This window comes from Martes martes, assembly GCF_963455335.1.
Source record: "Martes martes genome assembly, chromosome: 3".
Lineage (NCBI taxonomy): Eukaryota > Metazoa > Chordata > Mammalia > Carnivora > Mustelidae > Martes > Martes martes.
Window position 1 is genome coordinate 121202541 of NC_137890.1, and position 23632 is coordinate 121226172.

The window sequence follows — 23632 nt, forward strand, 5'->3', positions numbered from 1 at the left end:
ATAGTATCAAGTTTGACAGCGGTGACAGCACTAAAGGGAGATGATTGTCTAAATACAGCATGGCTATCAAGTATAACAAAATCTGAAATATTTCCTTTGTACTTCTTGGGAATGATGACTCCTATGAAGAATAAATGATGAAAATGTGAGGAAACTAATTGGCTTTACCAAAGTACTTCCACACAGGAAAAGATCTAATGTGAAATTGCCAAAATAACACAAAATGAAATGAGCACATTCAATTTTATGTAACTAATACTTACCCTAAGCTTTTTTTAATTTTGTTTTTAAGTTTATATTTACACTGGAAATAAATATAATGAACAGTCACATAGGTTGGGTAGCATTTAAATAGTAAATCATCTAATTAACTAGTCACTTGAAAGTGAAAAGGGAAATTTGGGATCTGTTGTTTAATTGCCACATTTCACAAACACGTTTTAGCTGGCTGCATCTAAAAAGAAATAATAATATGAGATCATGAAAGCATTTCATAGTAATGAGTAGGCTCTGGTTTCTATTTATGGCATATACAAAGGATACTGACAATAGTTTTGGAAAAATGAGTAAAGCTCTCAGAATAGCTAGCACAGAGATATGAAACACTGGTATGAGACAGATCAATTCTAATACTATCTCCTGGGAAGAGGACAGAATTTCTTAAAGCTATAATGGAAAGAGTATATGACTCAAAACTGTATGGCTTTAAATAGTCACCTTTGGACCGAATTCCTGTTCTAGCCACACACATTCATGGGAGGGAAGCATACTGGCTTTCTAAGGACTCACACGTTAAATAGTCTTCCCTACACATGATGGCAGAAGGTTCCAATGTCTGAAATTCCTTCTTTCACTTTCCCCTGTGTTAAACATTGTGTAATGTTAAACATTGTTAAACTCCCACATCATAATAAAAAACAATTATTAGCAGCAACAACAACAACAACAACAAAAGAAACATTAAGTCCCTCATATTGTAAGGTATATGAATATGAGAACAGTCATTTTTCCCCTGTGACACTGATGTGGTAACAGGAATGGGAAACAATAAATTGAAATAAATTGAGAGAAAGAAGAGGGAGTCCAAAAATAGAATCTGCCTGGTGTGTATGGATAGATACACATCCATATATCTATATCTATATTTATATCTATATATCTATGTCTATCCATCCATCTATCCATCCATCTATCTTTTTATAGAGAGGGTTGGTTATACTCCACTGGTCAGGCTAATAACACTTGGGGATCTATTTTCTATCATACCATATACTTGCCATTCAAGACGATGAAATGATATGGAAAATGCTTCTGATATGATGCTGAGTGGGAAAAAATGGGCAACAAGAGCAAAAGATAATTATATAACCCAAAAACTTGAAGGCCTTACAGAGACCCACCAAGGTCTACTCTGACCCCTCGCCACACTGACTTGGAATTCACCTCCTGTCTCTCCCTAATGCTCGCTGCACTTCGGGCACACTGATCTTCTGTTTTGTTCCTGCCTGGAGGACTTAGCTTGGCTCTGGCCTATGTCTGGAACTCTCTCACCCTTGAAAGCCACCTGGCTAACTGGTTCACTTTCTTTAAATCTTTGTTCCAGTATCACCTTCTGCAGGAGACCTACTCTGTTTATGCTCTTTAAAACTGTAAGGTCCCTCCCCCTGCCCTGGGACTCCAGATACCCTCATCTTCTCTCTATTTTCTAACCAAAGCACTTCTCATCTTCTAACAGTTACACAAATTTACTTCTTTTTTATTGTCTTCAATTTCTCAGAATTTAATCTACATGAAAGCAGAGATTTTTTGGTCTGATATATTACAAACTCCTGAAATGATGTTGACACTTAATAAATATTTGGCGAATGAATGGATAAATAAATGGTTTTGTTGCTATGTTTACTACTATGTCACAATTTTTATTGCATATTGTCAAGGCTTCAAAAGGATAATGAAAAATTAAAAAGTTTAATTTGTTGAGGTGACAGGATTATGAATAAATGCTGTCCTTTTATTTGATGTTTAATTATAATTTCTAAAATATTTGTATAATAAGAAATAAAAATGAAAATTTGTGGAGGTTTTCTTCCCTTTCAGGCAAAGCAGAAATATAAACAGATATGATCAGTTGGGTACTGTGAAACAGAGAGATGACCCAATTCACACTAGTTAATATTAAATATATTTACCTTCCTTTGATCAAATTTCAGCTTGTATCAACGAAAACATATGGGATAGAGAGCTTCAGGCATGAGAATATGTTATATCTTTTAAAATATATTTTAACTATAAATTCATACATAAATTGTTACTCCAAATGTGTGTCTAGAAAGGAATTCTATATAGAATTCTGCTTTATTTCCAAAAATTCTTCTTTATCTATTTCAATGTGCAGTAATGCCTGAGATATCTTTTTTTCATTGAAAACTAGATGATGAATAAGTCACAAGGAAACTCATTAAAATGATGCCAAGTATTACAGCATTAGCACTTAAAGGATAAACTAACATTTCTCACTTCTTTCTAATTCATGGTAATGAGTCTTATAGTATTGAGTGTGGGTTATTGTGTGAGATGAGTGATTTAACACGCACTGCACACACACACAAAAAAAGTAATTCAAATCCCTGAATCATTTCTGATGTTCATACTCCTACTTCATACTCCTACTTCTTTTCCATATGATGGCATGCTAATTGTCAAAAGTATTGTATAAAAAAAGCTTTATCTATTTTGATTTTAAAATATTGGTTAGAATAAGAAGCCCAGCGCCTGGCAACAACTGATGAATTTTCTATCTTTCCACAGCTTTGCCTTTTTGATTCATTTTGAAATGCTGAACTAGCCCTGCATTCTTGGGATAAATCTCATTTGGTTCTGTCACTTCATTCTCTCTATTTGTTCATGAAAGCTAGTCTATACTTTTCTTGTACTGTTTCTATCTGGTTTTGATACCAGGGTAACATTGGCCTCATAAAACAAGATAGGAATGTTCTTTTAACTTAATTTCCCTGGAAAGTGTTTGTAGAGTTCTCATTTCTTCCTTAAAAACATGATAAAATTTGCAACTGGGATCATCTAGGTTTGGGGTCTTCTTTCTTGGAACCTTCTTAACCATGAACTTAATTTATTTAATAGATATATATTCGGATTCTCTCTTTCTTCTGTGTGCTTCTGTAATTTGTGTTACTTAAGGAGTTTGTTCATTTCTTCCAAGTTGTCAAATTTAAGGGCATAGGACTAATACCTGTTACTGTCCTTTTAGTACCTGCTATTTCTACAGAGATATTCCTTTTTCACTCCAGGTGTTGGTCATTTGTGTCTTCTTTTTCGCTCCCCATCAACCTGGCTAGAATTATAAAAAATTGGTTTTTGTTTTCATTACATTGTTTCCAATATAATATTATTTCAATATCATAAAAATAGTTTTTTGTTTTCATTATATTGTTTTCATGTTCATGATTAAACATAATTTGGACTTAATTTGCTCTTCTTTTTGTAATTTCTTAAGGTAACAACCTAGATAATAGATTTAAAACCTTTTCCCTTCCTTAATATTAGCACTAAACATGTCAATTTCTCTTTAAGCTCTACTTAAGCAACATCTCACAAAGCTTGATATGATGTGCTTTGATTTTTATTAAATTAAAAATATTTTGTAATTTCCCTTGTAATTTCTTCTTTGCCTCAAGGATTGTTTAAATGTGTGTTATCTAATTTCTAGATATTAGAATACTTTGCAAATGTCTTTGAATTACTGATTTCTAGTTTAATTCTGTTATGGAGAATTATATGATTTAAATCCTTCTAAAATTATTAACATATGCATTACATATTAGAATATGGTCTATACTGGTGAATGTTCCATGAGTACTGGAAAAAAAGTTTACTCTGCTATTATGGGATGGAGAATTCTATAAATGTTAATTAGATGAAGTCAGAGGATAGTGTCTTTCAAGACTTCTGTATCCTGGGTTTTTTTGTCTGCTTAACCTCTTCCATTGATTTTTGAGAAAAGAGCATTAAAGTCTCTGAAATTGTGGATATGACTAATTCTCCTTTTAATTACCTCAGTTTTTGCTTCATGTAATTTCAAGTTTTGCTGTAAAATGCATACACATTTAGAAATGTTATGTCTTATTGTTTAATTGCACGCTTTGTCATTATGTAATGTCCTCTTTTTACCTGGTAGTCTTCCTTGATCTGAAGTCTGTTTGTTTGATATTGGTATAGTTACTCCAGCTTTCTTTTAATTAGTGTTAGCATAGTATATCTTTTGTGAATTCTTCTGCTTTTAATCTATATATTTCTTCATACTTAAATGGTTTCATCTAGACAAAGTAAAGTTGCATCTTGCTTTTTATCTGCTAAAGACTGAATGTTTGTGTCCCCTACAGATTCAAAGGCTAAAATCCTAAACTTCACTGTGATGGTATTAGGAAGTGAGCATTTGGTAGGCTCTGCCCTCATTATTGGGATTAGTGACCTTATAAATGTGACTCCAGAGAGCTCATTTACCCCTTCTGTCATATGAGGACACAGTGAGAAGATGGCTGTTCTATGAGCCAGGAACCGTGCTCTTTCTCTCACTACACACCATATCTGACAATGTCTTGGTCTTGTACTACCTGTCTCCAGAACTGTGAAAAATAAAGTCTTTGTCATTTATAAGACATCCAGTCTATGGTATTTTGTTATAGCAGCCTGAACAGACTAAGACATTATCCAATCTGACAATCTCTTTTAATTAGTGTATTTAAACCATTTTTATGAAGTATAAATATTGATGTAGTTTAATTGAAATCTACCACCTTGCTATTTGTTTTCCATTTATTCCATCTGTTCTTTGTTCTTTCTTGTCTCCTTTTCTTGGCTTAATTTTGATTGAATAATTTACATAATTCTATTTTATTTCCATGATTAGCTTATTATATATACCTTTTTAAAAAAAATTTAGCAGTTGCCCCGGGTCTTCCATGCACACTGTTAATAACAATGTACTTTTAAATATTAGGCTGCTTCATTTAGAGTGCAATTCATAAAATAGCACATTGTCAACTCCTCCCTCTCATCTTTTGTGCTACTAATGTAATCCTTTTTACATTTACATATATTATAAACCCCTAATGCATCCCTACTAGCTTTCTTTCAACATTTAATTATTTTCTTGAGCATGTAAAAGTAAGGAAAAATGTACAGTTGACCTTTAAACAATGGGTTTGAAATGCATGGGTCCACTTACACTTTTTTTTTTTATAAATATAGTACTATAATGTAGTTTCCTTTCCTTATGATTTTCTTAACATTTTATTTTTTCTAGCTTATTTTATCACAAGAATACAGCATATAATATACATAACATACAGAATATGTGTTATTGACTAAACATGTTGGTAAAGTTTCTGGTCAACAGTAGGCGATCAGTAGTTAAAATTTTGGGGCAGTCAAAAGTTACATGTGGATTTTTGACTGCTCAGGGGATCAGCACTCCTGCCCTCTGCACTGTTTAAGAATCAACTGTATTTTATAATTACCTTCATTTTAACTATTCCTAGAGTTCTTCATTTGCAAGTATTTGTATAGATTCCAGTTTCTGTCTAGCATCATCTTCCTTTTTCCTAAAGACTTTTTTGTTTTAAATTTCTTGTGGTACAGGTCTGCTAATATTAATTAATTTATTTATTTATCCTTTCATCTCAAAAACTTTATTTCATCATCATTTTAAAAAGGTCTTTCTAGCATTTCTATTTGGCTTTTCCTCATAGCTTTCATTTTTATGCTAAATTCCTTATCCTTTTAGGCCTATTGGTTACATTTTCTACTAGAAGTTACAACTTATTATTTATTAACGATAGGTGTTTAAAATTCCTAGGTGGTATTTCCAATGTTTGTGTCATTTCTGAGTCTGGTTCTGTTATTTGATTTGTCTCTTGATGGTGCATTCTTTTTTCTCATTGTGCCTTACGTATATTTATTTTTTAATTGAATACTAGTCTTTGTGTATGGCACAAGTAGGGACTGAGGCAAATAACAGTTATGCTGGGAAATGGGCATGCCTCTTCTGTTAGATCAACAGCATGGAAGGCTGTGTCAATCTACTGAATCTTTGAGCTTTGGTTTGAGTTTCGTTGTTATTATTGTTTCCTTCAGGGTTATCTTGGAAAATGAGTTTCCAGAAGGTTTTTCCTCAATGTCCTTGATCCATCCTCAGTCATCAGCCTTCTCTTTGTGCTTGCATCTCATGGTAGGAGTCAACCTTTTTCTCAGGGACAGAAATTTGTTGCCTGTTACTTGGTATCTTCTAAACTTATTATAGCAGGGATAGTAGGCTTTTCTGTTGTCCTGCTCAGGCCTCATTCTTAGTCAGGCCTTGGGCCTTGGGCCTTGGAACTGAAGCTTTGTCCGGGATTTTGCCCCTCATGTTTTTTGTTTTGTTTTGTCTTTATTTCATAAACATATGTATATCTTAGGTGCTTAGAAAATGACTTCTTAAAATGATTCCTTGTTTTTCTGGACAACTGAGTCTTTTCATAGGTCTGATAACTTTCTTATAATTTAAAAGGGAGCTCTGTCTTTGCACTATTGCAATTTTTTTTTTTTTTCTGGTACTCTAAGAATCTGATTTTCTGAGTTCTCCCCATATCACAAAGGCTAATCATCTATAAACTACATACCCCAGACTCACTTTCCTACAGGGAATTGTAGGCTGGAGTCTAGAGTAGGCCCATAGAGCCATATATATATATATATATATATATATATATATATATATAAAATTTTGGCCAATAACTGATTCTGTGCTACAGTGCCAGAGATGAGTATTTGCAACAGAGACCATATAGCCCACAAAGTCTAAATACCTACTATCTGGCCCTTTATAGAGAAAGATTGATTATTCTGGTCTAGAAGTTGTAGAGTATAGAAAATCTAACAATTGTAGGTCCCGTGATCTAGAAAGGAAGAGTATTCTGAAGTGGCAGTTAGGAGATATCTAGCTCAGAGAACAATGCAGAATAAATCTGCTCCATGTTCTTCTTAAATTTATTTTCTTCAAATGAAAGTTTTCCCGTTCATTCACTTACTTGTCTTATGACATGGTTCTTACCACCTCAGTCGAAGTATCCAGAGTTTATTATAAAATGTGGCTTTAAATTTAATTATTCCAGGAATATATTCTATTAAAGTATATATAATATTGAAAAGCCTGCCAATACTTTCCTTATGGATCTATTTCTTTAAAATGCAGAAGGCTGGGTATAGTCTGACCACAATTTCCAGTTTGGAAATAATGTCACAATTTTTTTCCTATACATATTGGAAGGCAGTAAGAAGCAGAGCTCTCGTTCTTGCCTAAAACCTCTCATGCCAATTTATTTGTTTGCTTTTCCGATAACTGGCAGAAATGGCTTGCCTGTGAATTTTCTTTTAATGAATCAATGTCCAACAAAAATATCAACAGATTTAGGTTTTAAATAATGATCTCCTTTAACAGGCAGAAGTTAACATTTTTTTAAAAACTGGATTGGAAATATATACTGTAATTCCACTTTTCTTTCATCAGTTAAGAATTCAGGGTTTTAGCCAAAGCAGTTTTTCAAGCATAACTTACGTTTATGTTCCACTTAGTTCCACCCTTTGAGCAACAGCATATGAAAAACTGCTTCAAGTAATGGTTTCTCTGAGCTGAAACCTTATTTATTCCTTGATAACTTATATATACTTAGCACATATATATCTATATGTACCCATGTGTAAATATGTATGTATATGTTTATGTTTTATATGCATACATATTTTTCTATTAACTTAAATTACAGATGGTATTAGAAATCATGAGGTAATGCTTTATACATAGACCAAACCAATTGAAAAATTTAAGAATAACCTTAAAATTTATTTTTGGTTAATATTATGTATGAGTTTGTATTATGTATGAGTTTGTACTTACTTTTGTCATATTCCAAAGTTGGTCTCTCTTTCTTGAATTTCCTTTACTTTTCTATACGTATACCAACCTCCTGTCTCCCTTCTTACACATAACCCATCTAAGAGTGGAAGAGTATATGTAATGATAGGAAGTTTAATTTCATCTCTATCTCTAGGTTTTACATAGGAGACTGGAATTATATAATGTCCTACCATAGGACTGTCTATTCTCACCCCAATGCAGACGAAGATACTGAAACCAATGCCAGGTTTCAAAGCCAAAGATGGGAGCTCAAAAGGGTCAGTTTGCAAAGTCAAGAACAGGAACATTAAGGGCCAGAGTCAAAAGAAATATTGAGGAAAAAAACCAAGAAATCTTAGAAAAGAGCTAAACTACTAATTTTTACTATTATTAAATTTAAGAATAGGCTGAATGCTTACATCTTGTATTGCCATACCCAATATGTGGAAAACTCCCCTCTCCTCTGAAGAGGTCTGTGATACAATTCCTGGAACCTGTGAATATGTTACCTTATATGGCAAAAGGGACTTTTAGATGTAATTAATTTATTAAAATTAAGATGGCAAGATCTTCTAGGACTATCCTGGTGTGTCTAAGCTAATTACAAGGGTCCTTTAAAAAGAGGAAGGCAGGAGAGAGTCAGAGGGAGATGGTATTATAGAAGAATAGTCAAAGAAATGCAACACTACTGGCTTTGAAGATGAAGGGGGACCATGAATAAAAAAATGTTGACAGCCTCTAGAAGCTGGAAAAGGGAGGAAAAAAAAAAAAAGATTGTCCGATAGAGCTTCCAGAAAGGAATGCAGTCTTGTTGCTACTTTGATAATAGCCCAGTGAGGTGCATGCCAGACTTCTGACCTTGTAAGGTAATAAATTTGTATTGTTTAAGCTATATAGTTTGTGGTGATTTGTTACTGCAACAGAAATTCATCCATCATAGTCATCATAATTATTTATATTCTACTGGTTTTGTTGTTCACTAATATTTTTCTTAATACCATTGTTTCCCTGTTCTTATGTTTTTTACTTTGATTAAATCTTAGTCTAGAAAACTAATTATATGAGAAAAAAATTTTTTTCAATAAAGGCATATGTGGGATTGTCTAGATCTTTCCATCTATGAGCATAATTTTAATTACTCTTGCTCATACACAACAACTTGGCAGTATAGAATTCTTGGGTGACAATCTTTTATTCCCTTCACCCTCTAGATTTTTATTAATAAAATTTTCTTTTTAGCTCTCTCTCTCTCTGTCTTTCTCTACTAGGCTATACTTTTTTGGTAGGAAATCTTTTTTTTCCTATATGATTTTTCTCTTATATCTGGGCAGAATGCTTTGTATTTCTCCTCTCTAAATCTTTTGCTCTCTTCAGACACAAATCTATTTCTTAAAGATTTATTTATTTATTTGAGATCTATTTATTTATTTATTGAGATATTTATTTGATATTTATTTAATTGAGAGGGAGAACACACGAGTGGGAGGGGAGGAGCAGAGAAAGAGGGTGGGAGAATCTGAAGCAGACTTCACACAGAGCATGGAGCCTGATGCAGGGCTTGATCTCATGACCCTGAGATCATGACCTGAGCTGAAACCAAGAGTCAGACTTAACAAACTGCACCAACCAGGTGCCCTGATACAGGTTTTATTTTAAGACATTTTTTTTTCCTCTTCTTTGCTTTCTCTCTCTACTCCTTGGATGCCTATTATTTGTATGTTTCATCTCCCAGATCTGTTCTTCACATCCCTTATTCTTTCCCCTCCTTATTTTACTTCTTTTCCAAGATTTTGAATTAATCAACCCTGATTTAATTTTTAAAAATCTATTATGCTCTGCCTCCACAGCACTTTTTAATTTAGAAAACTTGTTATATCTTTAAATGCATTTAGACCTTTCAGATCTTGGATTATCCTAATTTTATGTTTGTGGCATCCAACTTTATAAGTATAGTATCCTTTATAGAACATGGGTTAGAGATTTTCCAAACTTTAGCTTTCTTCATTCTCTCATTTGCTCTGATTCCTCAGAGTAGATACCACCTCTTGAATTCAGTGATGTTCCTCTGTTTTCTCATCCTAAATTCAAGTCCTAAGTCTGCTTCTCTCTAGATAGAAGCTTGGGCAAAGTACTAGTTCTCTCCAAACTCAGATTCCTTATTTATAAAATATTCTTATAATGTCACCTACCTTAATAGAACTGAAATGATTAACTAAAATAATACAAGGGAAAGCTTAACATAGTGCCATGCACATGGTAATTGCTCAGTGTGTGGTAGTTGCCATTATAATCATTGCTTTCATTGCCGTCATAACCATCATCATTATCATCACTATAGAAGAAGGTCTATTATTGTCTGGGCAGGAGCAGAGGTTGGTTTTGTAAGAGTGCCTGGATTCCTATTTTAGTCCAATAGGTCTAGATAAGAGGAGAAAAATTTAGATTTGCAGTAGTATTACTTTGCTATTTCAGAATTTTGTTTTTCTGGGACCAGCCTGGACAGCATCTGAAGCTGAGCCAGCTGTAGCAGAAAGATTTATTTCTGGTTGAGGGTACCTTTCCCTTTGATATGGCAGCCAGAAATTTGCTGAGGTATTCTGTTTCAACCTTCATTTCCCTCATGCGCTTGTCTGCCTACTTCCTCTTGATGAAAGGCAACCATAGCCATATGTCAGCTCTTTGTCTGACTTAGTAGCCCACATCAAAGGTGTTTGTATGGGGATGGGAGGGGGAGTGAGCATCATCATGGGTTCTCCAGATAATGTGGACACAGTCATGTGTGTGTCTGTCTCCACAGTCATATGTGTGTCTGTCTCCAGTCTTTGCCCCTGTGAGTTGGGGAAATTGTGTGGCAGTGGGGTGAGCTAGGTAAGGATGTGAGGATGCTGAAATCCCTTATTATATTATTATATTATTATATGCTTCTCCTGAAAAGCATGACTTCACAGGTAGGGAAGGAAAACTGTCCTTCCCTTTCTTAGATATATTCCTGTCTGCATTTACACTGCAGAAATCTCTCAAAGTTTTTGGACATGGATATCTCATTCTCCTAATTTTCACTTGGCTTTCCCATTTTTATATTTATATTCTATTTTCCATTTCGTTAGTCAACTAGGAGGGCAGAAGTTAGACATGAATGCTCATATTAATGTTACAGAAAATCAACCATTACTCTTGAGATAAGTTTTCTTTGTCAAGCTCATCTTACACTCAATAAAATGTTCACTGTTTAAAAATCATAATGAGGCAAAATTTCTTCTGATGCTTTCACATTATGACAAAGCTGTAAATGTGAATCTTTTTCCATTTTTTAAAGTTCTCAAATCTTATTTCTATTGCTTTAGAATCTATTTAAGGTCCAGTAATTTCTAAAAATACTTTGCTCTATTAACTTAAAATGATCTAGCATTACTCTGTTATAATAGCAATGAAAACTATGCCAGGTTTTTATATCTATTGAATTTCTTATAACTTCAACTATAGCTCAATCCTCCTATAAAGCTATTCAGCACTTTAGATGGGTAGTTATATATCGGGGAAATAGAGCCCCTCCATTAACGTGAAGCAATCTAAAATGCATACAAAATACTTTCAAGGAGATCTCCTTCCAACTGTGCTTAGACAGACGTTGAATATGTTTTCTGTTTTAAACACTGTTGGTATGGTGTACTCAACTCTTCCCTATTTAGATAAGAATGAAATAATGAGACTTTTAACTTTTCCCTTTTAAATCACTGGAGATAATTGTTTTGTGATGTGGAATTTTATTTTAGATCATACATTGGTTTATAAGAGTCAATCAATTTTTCAACATTTCTTAGTTTTCTTTTTATGAACTTCCACTTAAAGCTTAAAGACTCTGAAATGAGCTTTATTGCTAATTCCTTGTTAAAATCAATTATGTTTAGAATATCTAGAACACCATTAGAAAACTATTTACAACTGCAAATACAAAGGCAAAAAAGTGTATGTGGAAGGACTGGATTGGGTTCTATTTGTGGCTCTAGGAACAGTTGGGAAAATCTCTAGGATTTACTTTTAAAAGTTAGGGAAATTTATGTTCTGACTTCTCCTGGAAACATAGGGTTTGTATATAGTAACAGAGAAGGCATTTGCCCAAAGGATGGGGATGTAAGTCTTCCTGAGGGGAATTTTCTCATTCAACACTACAAAAAGAAAAAAACCAAAAACCGAAAAACTTCTTGTATTGATTTACTGATGAGTACCTAAATTGTAGTAGCACTTTTTTACTTTTTTGTCTAGTGGGCAGATCTTTCCCTTCCTCCTTTCCTCCCTCCTTATTTTTCCTCCCTCTGTTCTCCTGTGTATGGGTATAATCTGGAAAAGCAAACAACATTTAGCCAGGCATTAAACAGACTGAATAAACACATATTGAATTGGATTATTTTGTTTTGTGTTTCTGTCTTAAAATAATCCTGGGAGAGTTGAGATGTTAACTCTCAGTCATAGTGATTATTAAAATTTACTAGGCATAAAAATCATCTTGGATGCTTGCTAAAATGCAGATATCCAAGCTCTATCCATTTGAGATTGTGACACAGGGAATCCTTGGACCACACTGTCTGAAGCTACTCTCTAATATCTTAGTACAAACTTGTTTTGTTAGTTTCCCCTGGGGCAAGTTGAGAGTTTCTGGATGGAACCAAGTAAGAACAGGTTATGTAAGAATGAGAGTTAAACCACTGTCTTTTCTTCCCAGTCTCTGTATGAGGGATGTGAATAAGGGAGTGAGTTTTAGAGTGGATGTAAAAGCAGCTCCCTTTGGCTTCTGCAGGTAAGCGTGGGCAACCAACCACATTGTGTTAGTCAGGTGGCCTTCCTCACTCCGCACCCTTACATCCCAATGGTCAGCGACTGCTCTCCTGGCCCTTCATCAGCGATTTGTAGTCTTCGCCCCATCTCCATGGCACAGCCACTACTTTTGTCAGTCTTAGCATTGCTGCTAGACTATCGCGATGAAGTACGATGACGTAACTTGCTCATGGTGTCGCTCTTCCCTCTATCCCCAGTACCCTCCAAACTGCTGATGAGTCAGATTTCAAAAAAGCAGATCTGATTGACTTACTATGCTGTTGAGATGCCTTCTAAGGATCTTCACTAATTTCAGGATAAAATCAGATGCCTGAGCCCTTTGTGATGTGATGCTTAGTGGCCCACCCTTACACTGACCTCCAGCCACGCTGAACTCTATCCACATCCCTGAAAACAACTCACTCCTCTCTTTCACATCCACAGACTTTGGTTTCTAGTCCTTCTCTTTGCCTGAAGCACCAAAAACTCACCAAAGAAGGCTGAATAATGTCTACTCATTCTCTAGAGTTGTATGTAATTTGGCCTCTAGAATTAAAAATGTTACGACATTAAGAAAATTTCTGATGAATAAAAACTATGAACTTAAGCAACTTTCAAACCTTTATAGAGTTCTATAGTTAGAACAGCAAGGAAATACTGCTGCCTTCAGAAAATGTGACTCCAAGAAATATTAACTGTGTACTGAGTCCTAGGATTATAAATTATTATTCCTCCTTTATGCTTTTCTATATGTTCTATGTTTTATAACCCAGGAATTTACTAAATTTATAAATGGGAAGAATAATTCATATAATTTTTTTGATGATGACTAATAACACAAAACCTGTCATTTCTGTATAATTTCTTTCAAGGAATTGCAAGTTCATATGTACTCACTCATTTGTAGTCTGACATGTTTCTTAGCTAGGCTGAAGCCTGATGTAGTCTCGCTTCACAGGCACAGTGGTAACTTACAAATAATATTTCAGGGAACCAATGGCAGAGCGCTCTCAGGAATGTTTGTCCATCATCCTCTCAGCAGCAACTACTGGCAAGGCTCTAGAAACTCAATCATCATGTTGCTACCATTTATTAAGCGGTCAAGTGGTACAGATCTCTGTATCAGGATATGCAGGACTAAAGAGGCCTTTCAAACAGCAGGCACAGTCCCTGCCTATTTACCTCTAGTCGCCTATATATCATTGAACAGAGACACCACAACACCCCACTGAAAATGACAGAAAACTTCTAAAGTATGTTAGTCACACTAGGTTCTTGATTACTAACAAGAGAAACAATGCTGGCTAAATTGAGCAGAAAAGAATATACTGGAAAGATCTTGCATAGCTCACAGAACTCACAGAAAGTCTAAAGAACCAAGCTCTGTAAAGAGAACACAGCCAGATTCAAACTACAGGCATGATCCTCTTAGGACTCTAACTGTAAATCCTACTGTCCTGCTTCTGTGCTTTCTGCCGGCTCCTCCTTACAGTGGAAGAACTAGACTTTGTGTTTGAACTCCTGCAGGAGTCTAAATCCCCTGAGATTGTGGCCAGTTGGCAGGCTGACTCCATATACTCATGACCTTAGTGACCAAGGAGCAGGGGATCCTCCTGAGACAGGATATGTGATCCAGTGCTAGGTAGAACTAAAAGAAAACAATGTTTGCCACATGAAAGTACCAACAGATGCAGACATACAAAATGACAACATGTGGGTCTGAGCCCTGGGGGAAGCCCCTGGCTCAAGAAAGGATGGCAGTTGTCCCTCTTGGGTTGCTCACGTGCTTGGAGAAGAGAAGATGGAGTTGCTTGTGAAACTGTCCTGAAGGGGAAGGGAAGAAAACTGCAAAAGAAAAGGAGGAGGAGGGCGCCTGGGTGGCCCAGTGGGTTAAAGCCTCTGGCTTCAGCTCAGGTCATGATCCCAGGGTCCTGGGATCGAGTCCCACATCGGGCTCTCTGCTCAGCCGTGAGCCTGCTTCCCTTCCTCTCTCTCTGCCTGCCTCTCTGCCTATCTGTGATCTCTGTCTGTCAAATTAAATAAAATCTTAAAAAAAAAAAAAGAAAGAAAAGGAGGAGGAGGAGGAGAGGAGGACATTTGAATCAGAGGAGAAAGAGAGCAATAAAGGGAGAAGAGACCCCAGATGGCATAAGAAGGAACTGAGACGCAAGAAGGAAAGATGTGGGAACAAGGCATGTGAAGACCAACAGCCCAATGGAACAAACTACAAAAAAAGGCAGGGTCCTTGCTTTCTGTAGTCATGGTACTGTTAAGCTACTTAGTGAAGATTCTAAGATCAGAGAACTAGTACTTTCAATAATACTTGTCATGCAAACATTTTAGCCATTAAATAGTAACAAATCCTATTACTGCTACAGCAGCATAGGTACAAAGTGAGGATTTTTCAAGGCAGACGGAAGGAAAAGCTCCTGTCCTTATCTAACGTTTTAAGACTATATGGTTTTGTAAGTTACCTACTGTTTTTAGAGTAATGACTATAAGTAGCTTTATGAAATGTTCTATGTATTCACATACTAAAAATTCATTTTTATGTACAAATCAGTGGCTTTCCTCATCTTTTTCTTGCTCAAGCTAGAGTTTGTTTTCTTTGTTAACAATTTTTGATTTTATTATGTTTGTTTATCCTAAATAAAATACATATTCCTTTCAGCATCTAATAACTAATTCCACAATTTAAGCTAATTTTTTTTTTCTTAGCCTAGAGTAGGGGTAACAGGAATAGAGTGGGAAAAGGGGGTTAGGACAAATCCAAGTGTAGTTCAGTGAAATAAACCATAGCCATTGGCAAAAATGATTATTTATTCAATCTTCATTATTTCACTAGTTTTAATATGTGTATCATTCAAGGCTAATCTTAAAGTCATAATAGGCAAACTATGTATTCCTCTAAAATTGCAACCAGTGAGATAGAAGGCAAATAGATTAATACTGGTATTAGGATATTAAATCAAACAGAATTCTACAAGAGAAGGTGGAATTCTACAAGAGAAGGGTTCACTAATAGATTTATTACAACTTACATGATTGTGGGGCTGGCTAGCTTAGTCTGGAATCCAAAGGCCAGTGAGCTGGAAATCTCTGTGCGGCAGCTGACACTGCGGCCCACAAGAGGAATTACTTCTTCCTCAGGAAAACATCAGTTTTACTCTTAAGGCTTTTCAACAGCTTGGGAGAAGCCCACCCAGATTATGAAGGATAATCTTTACTCAAGGTCAGGTCAACTAGTTGTAGATGTTAATCATCTTTACAGAAATACCTTCACATAACTAGTGTTTGATTAAAAGACCAGCCAAGTTACTCAGTTTTACTGAGTAAAACTCACTACCACAGATAATCAGTGACTAAGGAGAAGTCTTAGCAGGGATGGAATGACAAGTTGGTATGTTAAAGCTGCTGCACAAAGGGCAAGGCTGACTGCACCCGCTCCCCCCCCCTCCCCGGCCCCCGGACCAGTGAAGACTTTTCTGGACATCCAATGCAACTTTGAGAAAGGCAGATCTACCCTGTGGTTGATTAAAAAAAGAGAGACAGCTATGTTTGAGAATCTCATAAATCCTGTCTCTAGTGAGGGATTAACAACATCAGAAGCAGTTACCATTGACTAGCTTCTCACTATTCATGCCTTGTGCTACGCATTACCTCATTTCATCTCATAACACCATCATGGGCTAATAACGTGAATGCTTACTTTTATAGCTGGGGAAACTGAAGTTTAGAGGGGCCAAGTCTTGCCTAGTAAACTAACACTTGTTGAATACCCATGCTGTGGTAGATGCATTGCTGGGGGTTTACATTAGTAATCTTTATCATATACTTTTACAGGTGGAAGTCTCTCTTATTTTATACCTGACACTATTAAGGCCTCCAGAGTTTAAACAGCATGTTCTGCTTCTAATGTCTAGTAAAGAATAGATTCAAATTAAGGTTTTTCTACTTAAAGCCCATATTTATTCCACTGCTTGGTAGAACGTCAACAATCACTTTTCACTCAGAAGGCTCCGTGACAAAAATGAGGAAGAATTAATATAGAGTGATGATGGGAGGGGAAGGGAGTTGTTTATTTCTAACTTGCTAGATAAAAGAGTGTGTGGGTCACTGTGGTAGCTTTCAGATTACAAAAATAAGAGAGAATTAAGGAGTATGTGGTGTATCCACTGAAGAACGGTTTGTGTAATGAAGGTAAAGCCTGTAAATTTGTGCATGTGTTTGTATATTGTTTTTGAGGAATTATTGCTTAAGCAAACAACAAGGAAACCATCCATTTATACTGTTGCTTTACTAGATAGAATTAAGTAACTAATACATGACAGAGAAGTAATGATGATAATAATAGTAATGGAGGAAGAGGTTTTTTAAACCATGGTATCACAATTCATATATTTTACATAGTCTTTCATGGTATCTACCTTAAGTATCATTAACTATGAAGTGCTGGGGCACCTGGGTGGCCGAGTGGGTTAAAGCCTCTGTCTTTAGCTCAGGTCATGATCCCGGGGTCCTGGGATCGAGCCCCGAATCGGGCTCTCTGCTCAGCAGGGAGCCTGTTTCCCCACCCGCCCCCCAACCCCTGCCTGCCTCTCTGCCTACTTGTGATCTCTGTCTGTCAAATAAATAAATAAAATCTTAAAAAAAAAAAACTATGAAGTGCTGAAGCTTGTGAAATTTTCTTTTTCTTCCTAAATCAGAGCAGATACAAGGGTATACCTATAATAGCACTCTCTCTCTGGGTTTGGTCAGTGTGAGTTTGGTCAGGAAGACCAAGTCCCTGCAATTATTGTAGAAATAAAGGATTCAATACAGAAATTGGGGTTTTCACACATGTGGCAGGGGCTGGATAGCTACAGGCCCTGGGTCAAAGAAATGGTCACTAGTGATTTCAGTTCCCAATCCTAGCGAGGCTGGGAAAATTGAGTCGGTGTTAGCCTAAGAACGGTTGTGTCTTGGGCGGCAAAGCAGATGCTGGTGGGGAAGTGTCTGATGCTGCCATCACTGGTGGTCTCCCAGGAATGACCACTTTCTCTTCCTTTTGCTTTCCAAATCTTCTCCAAATACAGCTCTTTGGCTAACTACCCTGAAATCAGATGGGAAGGGAGGTTCTGGGAAGCAAGTTCCCAGCATGGGAAGATAGCAGTGGTGGTACTAAGTTTATGAGTTACTTTTTTTAAAGATTTTACCTACTTGAGAGAGAGAGCGTCAGAAAGAGAGAAGAGAGAGAGATCAGGAAAAGGGGGAATGGAAGAGAGAGACGCAGACTTCCTGCAGAGCAGGAAGCCTGATGTGAGACTCCATACCGGGATCCTGGGATCATGACCTGAGCCGAAGGCAGACACTTAACCAGCTGAGCCACCCAGGCATCCCTATGAGTTACCTTCCTTTTTTTTTTTTTTAATTAAAGATTTTATTTATTTATTTGACAGAGATCACAAGTAGGCAGAGAGAGAGAGGGGAAAGCAGGCTCCCCGCTGAGCAGAGAGCCCAATGCGGGGCTCTATCCAAGGACCCCAGGATCATGACCTGAGCTGAAGGCAGATGCTTAACCCACTGAGCCACCCAGGTGCTCCCTCTTAAGAGGGAGAGGAAGTATGAGGTTAGAGCTAAGATACCAAGAATGGCATACAGGGGTGTAACACCTGTGTATGAATGTGTCCTTACCATAAAAGAGAAAAAAAAATGTTCGAAGCATCTGTGATAAAACATGTGCCGGAGTGGCCAGGACTCCAGCAGGCTGAGGTAGAGCTGTTTGAATTATAGCATGATGGTATCTTTCCATAGAGTGAGGTTATTTTTTTAGTTACTATTATTATTATCATTTTTTTGTTTATGCTGGATACCATGGAGTGAGGAAAGGAAGGAGATCATGTCAGTGTCTATCCTTTCCATCAGCTGGCGTCAGCCTCCAGAGAAAAAGCAGCAGCAGCGATCCTATGGTCTCCTGTAGGAGGGGAGCAGGCTGCCACTGGACAGCACCCTGTGTGCCCTTCCCCTTGCTATGACCACTGCTCAAAAGGGCAAGTTTGCTTTTCCACTGTGGCTCTGATGTGATGTTGCAAACCTGGGCAATTTAGCTCCCTTATAAAACCAACACCAACATAAGGCAAATAATTTAAAAATAGCACTATAAATTCAGGGCACAGTACCTTACATAGATAAAAAATTAACACCTATTAAAATAAGGCAGTATTTACTTTTTAAGTATGGCAGTATGCACATTATTATTACTTAATATTTAATGAAGGCCACCAGTGTGCCCTTGCCGTAGATCACCCTGCACAAACAAAGGTGTGTGTGTGTATGTGTGTGTGTGTGTGTGTGAGAGAGAGAGAGAGAGAGAGAGAGAGAGAAAGAGAGTGAGCCTGGAATCCTATAATTATATCTTCATGTGGCATCTGGGAGAATGGACCATACCCCAGAGAGGTCAGATGAACAATAGAAACCATAGCTGGTTTATATACTTCATTTCCACCGATCAAAATTCCATCTTTCTTGATAACATTAACATTTAGGTTATACTTCATTGCTTGGGTGAGACTTATTGAAAATTACGACTGCTTGGAAAAAAGTTAAGCTCTCTTTGTTCAACTCTAAGTTGCCCTTACACAGAACTTTTTTTTTTTTTTGATATGTGAAATACTCTTTCTATTTGGTTGAGAGTTGCTAGTATTGAACAATATATTTTAAAGGGAGACAGTAACTATGTTAGACACAATATTTGTCTAAAAGAAAATATTTTTTGTTTAAAAAAAATCTCTAGGGGTGCCTGGGTGGCTCAGTGGGTTAAAGCCTCTGCCTTCGGCTCAGGTCATGATCCCAGGGTCCTGGGATCGAGCCCGACATCGGGTTCTCTGCTCAGCGGGGAGCCTGCTTCCTCCTCTCTCTCCGCCTGCCTCTCTGCCTACTTGTGATCTCTGTCTGTCAAATAAATAAATAAAAATCTTTAAAAAAAATCTCTAAAAATTAAACTGTGCTATGCACCCTCTTGGTTGATTTCTCTATCAAGGATAGTTTTTTTCTTCCATCTTAGAAACCATACATTCAAGACAATAATCATAGTTTTGATTACTGAAAATGAGTCACTGCAGAGAGAAATAGTATCAGGAGAAATGGATCGAAAAATGATGCACATGTTCACCCAAAGTTTCTTTGTAAATGAAAGAACTCCTTTCAACAGCCATTCCTATGCCACTCCCCGGGAAAACTGGTTTTATGGGACAAAAATAGGTAGTAACAAAATCTCAGCTCATTAGGCCCGATGCCTAACTTTTAAAAGTTCTTAGAAATCAAGTTAATCCACAATAAAGATGGTAAAATTTCTACAATTTAAGGTACAGATGAGATAAACATTCTCCAGCTCAGGTGCTTGTAAATTGTTTATAGTACAACAGTTTGCCATGTACTAATTGATTCACAAGACGTTTCTATTTCTTCCACAGCTGGGACTAGATATAATCAAGAAGAACTACTGTGACACCCAGAAATAAAAGTTAATGGAACTTTTGCTCAGCCACAAAGAGAGTCTTTTCAGTGTATGGCTAAGGGTTCAATTTCACACTTGAGAACTTTCTAGTCTGTCCTGGTTTTCACTGGTCTGTACCACTAACACTTCAAGAAAGGATGGAAAAAACTGAGCCAACCTGACAAGAGCAATGTCTTTCAGGCAAGAAATACAGCTGCCAAAGAAGGCAAATGAGGACTTTGTACAAGGACTTTATACAAGCCAGCAGGGTATCTGGGGACATCACATTTCATTGCTCTTTTCTGCTTACTACAAGATATAAAAACAGTCGTTTGCCACCGGGGGATGTTTCATGAATTCACTGTTATAATTCTGTAACCGGATACCATGGCTTTAGGGGACTAAATGAACTTTTCAGTAAGATTTTTTCCCCCGCCAAACTGGGATCCTAGAAGAGATTCTAATTGTCCCTCAAGAGGTAAATGGTAACTGTTTAAGCAAGTCCTGTTGATCCTTTCTGGCCTAAACAAAGAACTTCAAGAGTTCTTGTCCCCTTTCCTTTGCGAGACAAATTCCATTTAAAATTTAGTAATAGCAAAATATTATTAAAGAAACAATTCAATTACTCTTCTCTCTCTCTTCCCCTTCTTCCTGTCCTTCTCCATCTCTCCTTTCCCATTCTCTCTTGCCAAATAGGTGTTTATTTCCCTATCCTTTCCTAACATCCCCAAGTGCACATGAATTCTTTTGGTCCATCTTTCAACCACCTCAAGTGGAGATCGGTTGACAGGTGTAGAGAAACTTGTCCTGTAAGAGGAGCAGTAGCTGAGGAGAGTTCAGGGAAACTGTGCGAAGCCATTACATGGCAGAACTAAGATTGGAAGCCAAAAAATTTGTATTCCACTCACTACTAATTGTCTTCAGTGTAACTTATTTTGAGAGGAAAGCCTTATGAATGTGCTAACCATAACATGATAACGTCTAAAGGTGACTTTATGAATGATCTCAGAAAGTATTGAGAAGTCAGTTTATAGCTACATTCCCTACAGCACACTCTGCATTTTTTTAGCATCAATATTTAAAGAAAATCTACTCGATGCAAACTTTCTCATTATTGATAACACCAACCGTGTTTTTAGCTCTTAATACAAATTTTAAAAGGTGATGTATTGTAGCCACTTATTTGTTTAGCCAATATCTGTTGAGCACCTACTGTATTACAGAGACTGTTCTAAATACCGGGATACATTGCTGAACAGCTAACATCTCTGCCTCGGGGAGTACCCCTGAAAATTACGGAAAACTACACTGTACAAAGACAGTATTAAATTTTTGGTAGTATTAGGGAAGTTAAGCAGATCTGAAGGCCAAAAAACTGTGTTGTTATGGTGAGTCTCTAAATTCTCAATTATGAACCATCTGTGTTTTCAAAAAGTGTGTTAAAGAAGTGATTGCTAAACTTGTCCTTGTGGCAAGCTTAGGGTCGAACATGGACATTAAGAGAAAATGATGCCAAGTGGCTTAGACCAAATATCCAGTCTAGGCTAACTGAAAGATCTGTGGAGTTTCTTGGAAAATAAAAATAAGTTTCCAGAAGTTTCTATAGTGCTGTTATGGCTATGCAAAGACGTCCATGAGAAGCTATATTTTACATTGATGTGCACAAATATTCATGAGTCTTTTGGATTCCTTTTCTCAAAGTCTATGTCTCAAAAGTATTCTCATTCACTATCAATTGTCTCTGATTTCTCTTCCTGCCAGAGAAAAGCATTCAAAAAGGATTTGTCTCTCTTACTAGAGAATCCAGCCGAGCAAATACAGTTGGTGATACCATAGACAGAATATCATCCAAATATTTAATATTTAGCCACAGAATAAATTTCCACATCTCCAAAATGTGGAAGACTTAAAATGCTTAACTAGCTTTTAGGGTTACTGTGAAAACTCATTAATAAAGAGCCTTGAGGAAGACTGTTTGTAAAGCACTTGAAAAGGATAATTACAATGAAAGGCACAATTTAGCAAGCATGTAAAATGTGGTTTAGTCTCCTTTGGTTATAAAGCTCATCACTGTACATAAAAACCCAGATTTTGCATGAATGGATAAGCCAGTTAGAAGAACTCTTGATAGTCAGTTCAGCAAGATATTATATTCAGTAATTAATTTTATAATAACTGGTTCACACATATAAAGTAGTCCATTTGCATAAAAAATTACTGCTTAAATGACAAATCAATTATTGCACACAAAGTCAATTATTATACACTTGTTTAAAACTGAATATCATAATTAAAATTTGAGTAATTTGCTGTTTTTCCTATTGCAACACAGTTCAGTAATTAGTATTCTGGCTCTGTGAGATTAAGTATCTCCATATAGTCATTAAAATAAAAATCCCTAAATCTAATGCATAGTAAATGCATGGTAATTTTAATAGTCAAAGGCAGTTTTTTTCTCCTTCAATAGAAATGATCACTTGGGCCTCCTTTTTTTTAAACCTTCTGACAGAGTCCACATGGCTACTGGTTATCACTTTTTTTCTGAAACAGAGGTGGAGGTAAGAACTGAGCATGCAAAACTGCAGAGCAGGTAGCTTTCTGATCAAAGAAATTCACCTATATAAAGGAATGGTAAATCTTTCAAAAAGCTCTAAAAGGAGTTCTTGTTGAGTTTTCTAACTGGCACATGTTACTCCCAGTGAACAGAAAATAAGCACTTGTTTTGTTTCAATTCCACAGAAATATTCTGCAAGTGGGTAACATTCAAAATGATAGCAGAACCATCATGGGTGGATAAAAGAGTCTATGAATAACTATTCAATAAGCCTTCACTCTGAAGGGACCCCCAGGCCCACAGGGTCATACGGATCCGGCAAGTTGCAGGTATTCACAAATATGTTTCTCCCTAATGATTTTCTAGGAGTGAAGTACACACAGAATGTCTAGTTACCAATTTTGTCCAAAATCTGACCCATTTCACCTCCTGTACTCTACTACTCCAGTCCAAGGTACCATCATCTTTTACCTGGAACAATTTAATAGCTTCCTAACTCCTACCCTACTCTATAGAATTCAACAAAACAGTCAACATTGTCCTTTGAAACCGTAACTCAGATGAAGTTAGAAGCAGATAAGTTAAGCAGCTAACTCTGCTCAAAACCCCCTGACAGCTCTCATCTCACTCACAGCACATGCCAAAGTCTCTGCCATGGCTAACAAGGCCCTGCCCAACCGGCCTGGTTGTAGTAAGAGCTATGAAGAAAAATGAATAAAGGTAACAAGCTGTAGAGTGTCTAAGGGTGCAACCTGAGAAGAGGTAGAGGCGGAAGCCCTTTTTGAGAAAGTGTGAATGGAATGAGGTGTGGAAGTGAGCTGAGATGTTATCTGGGATATTGCTG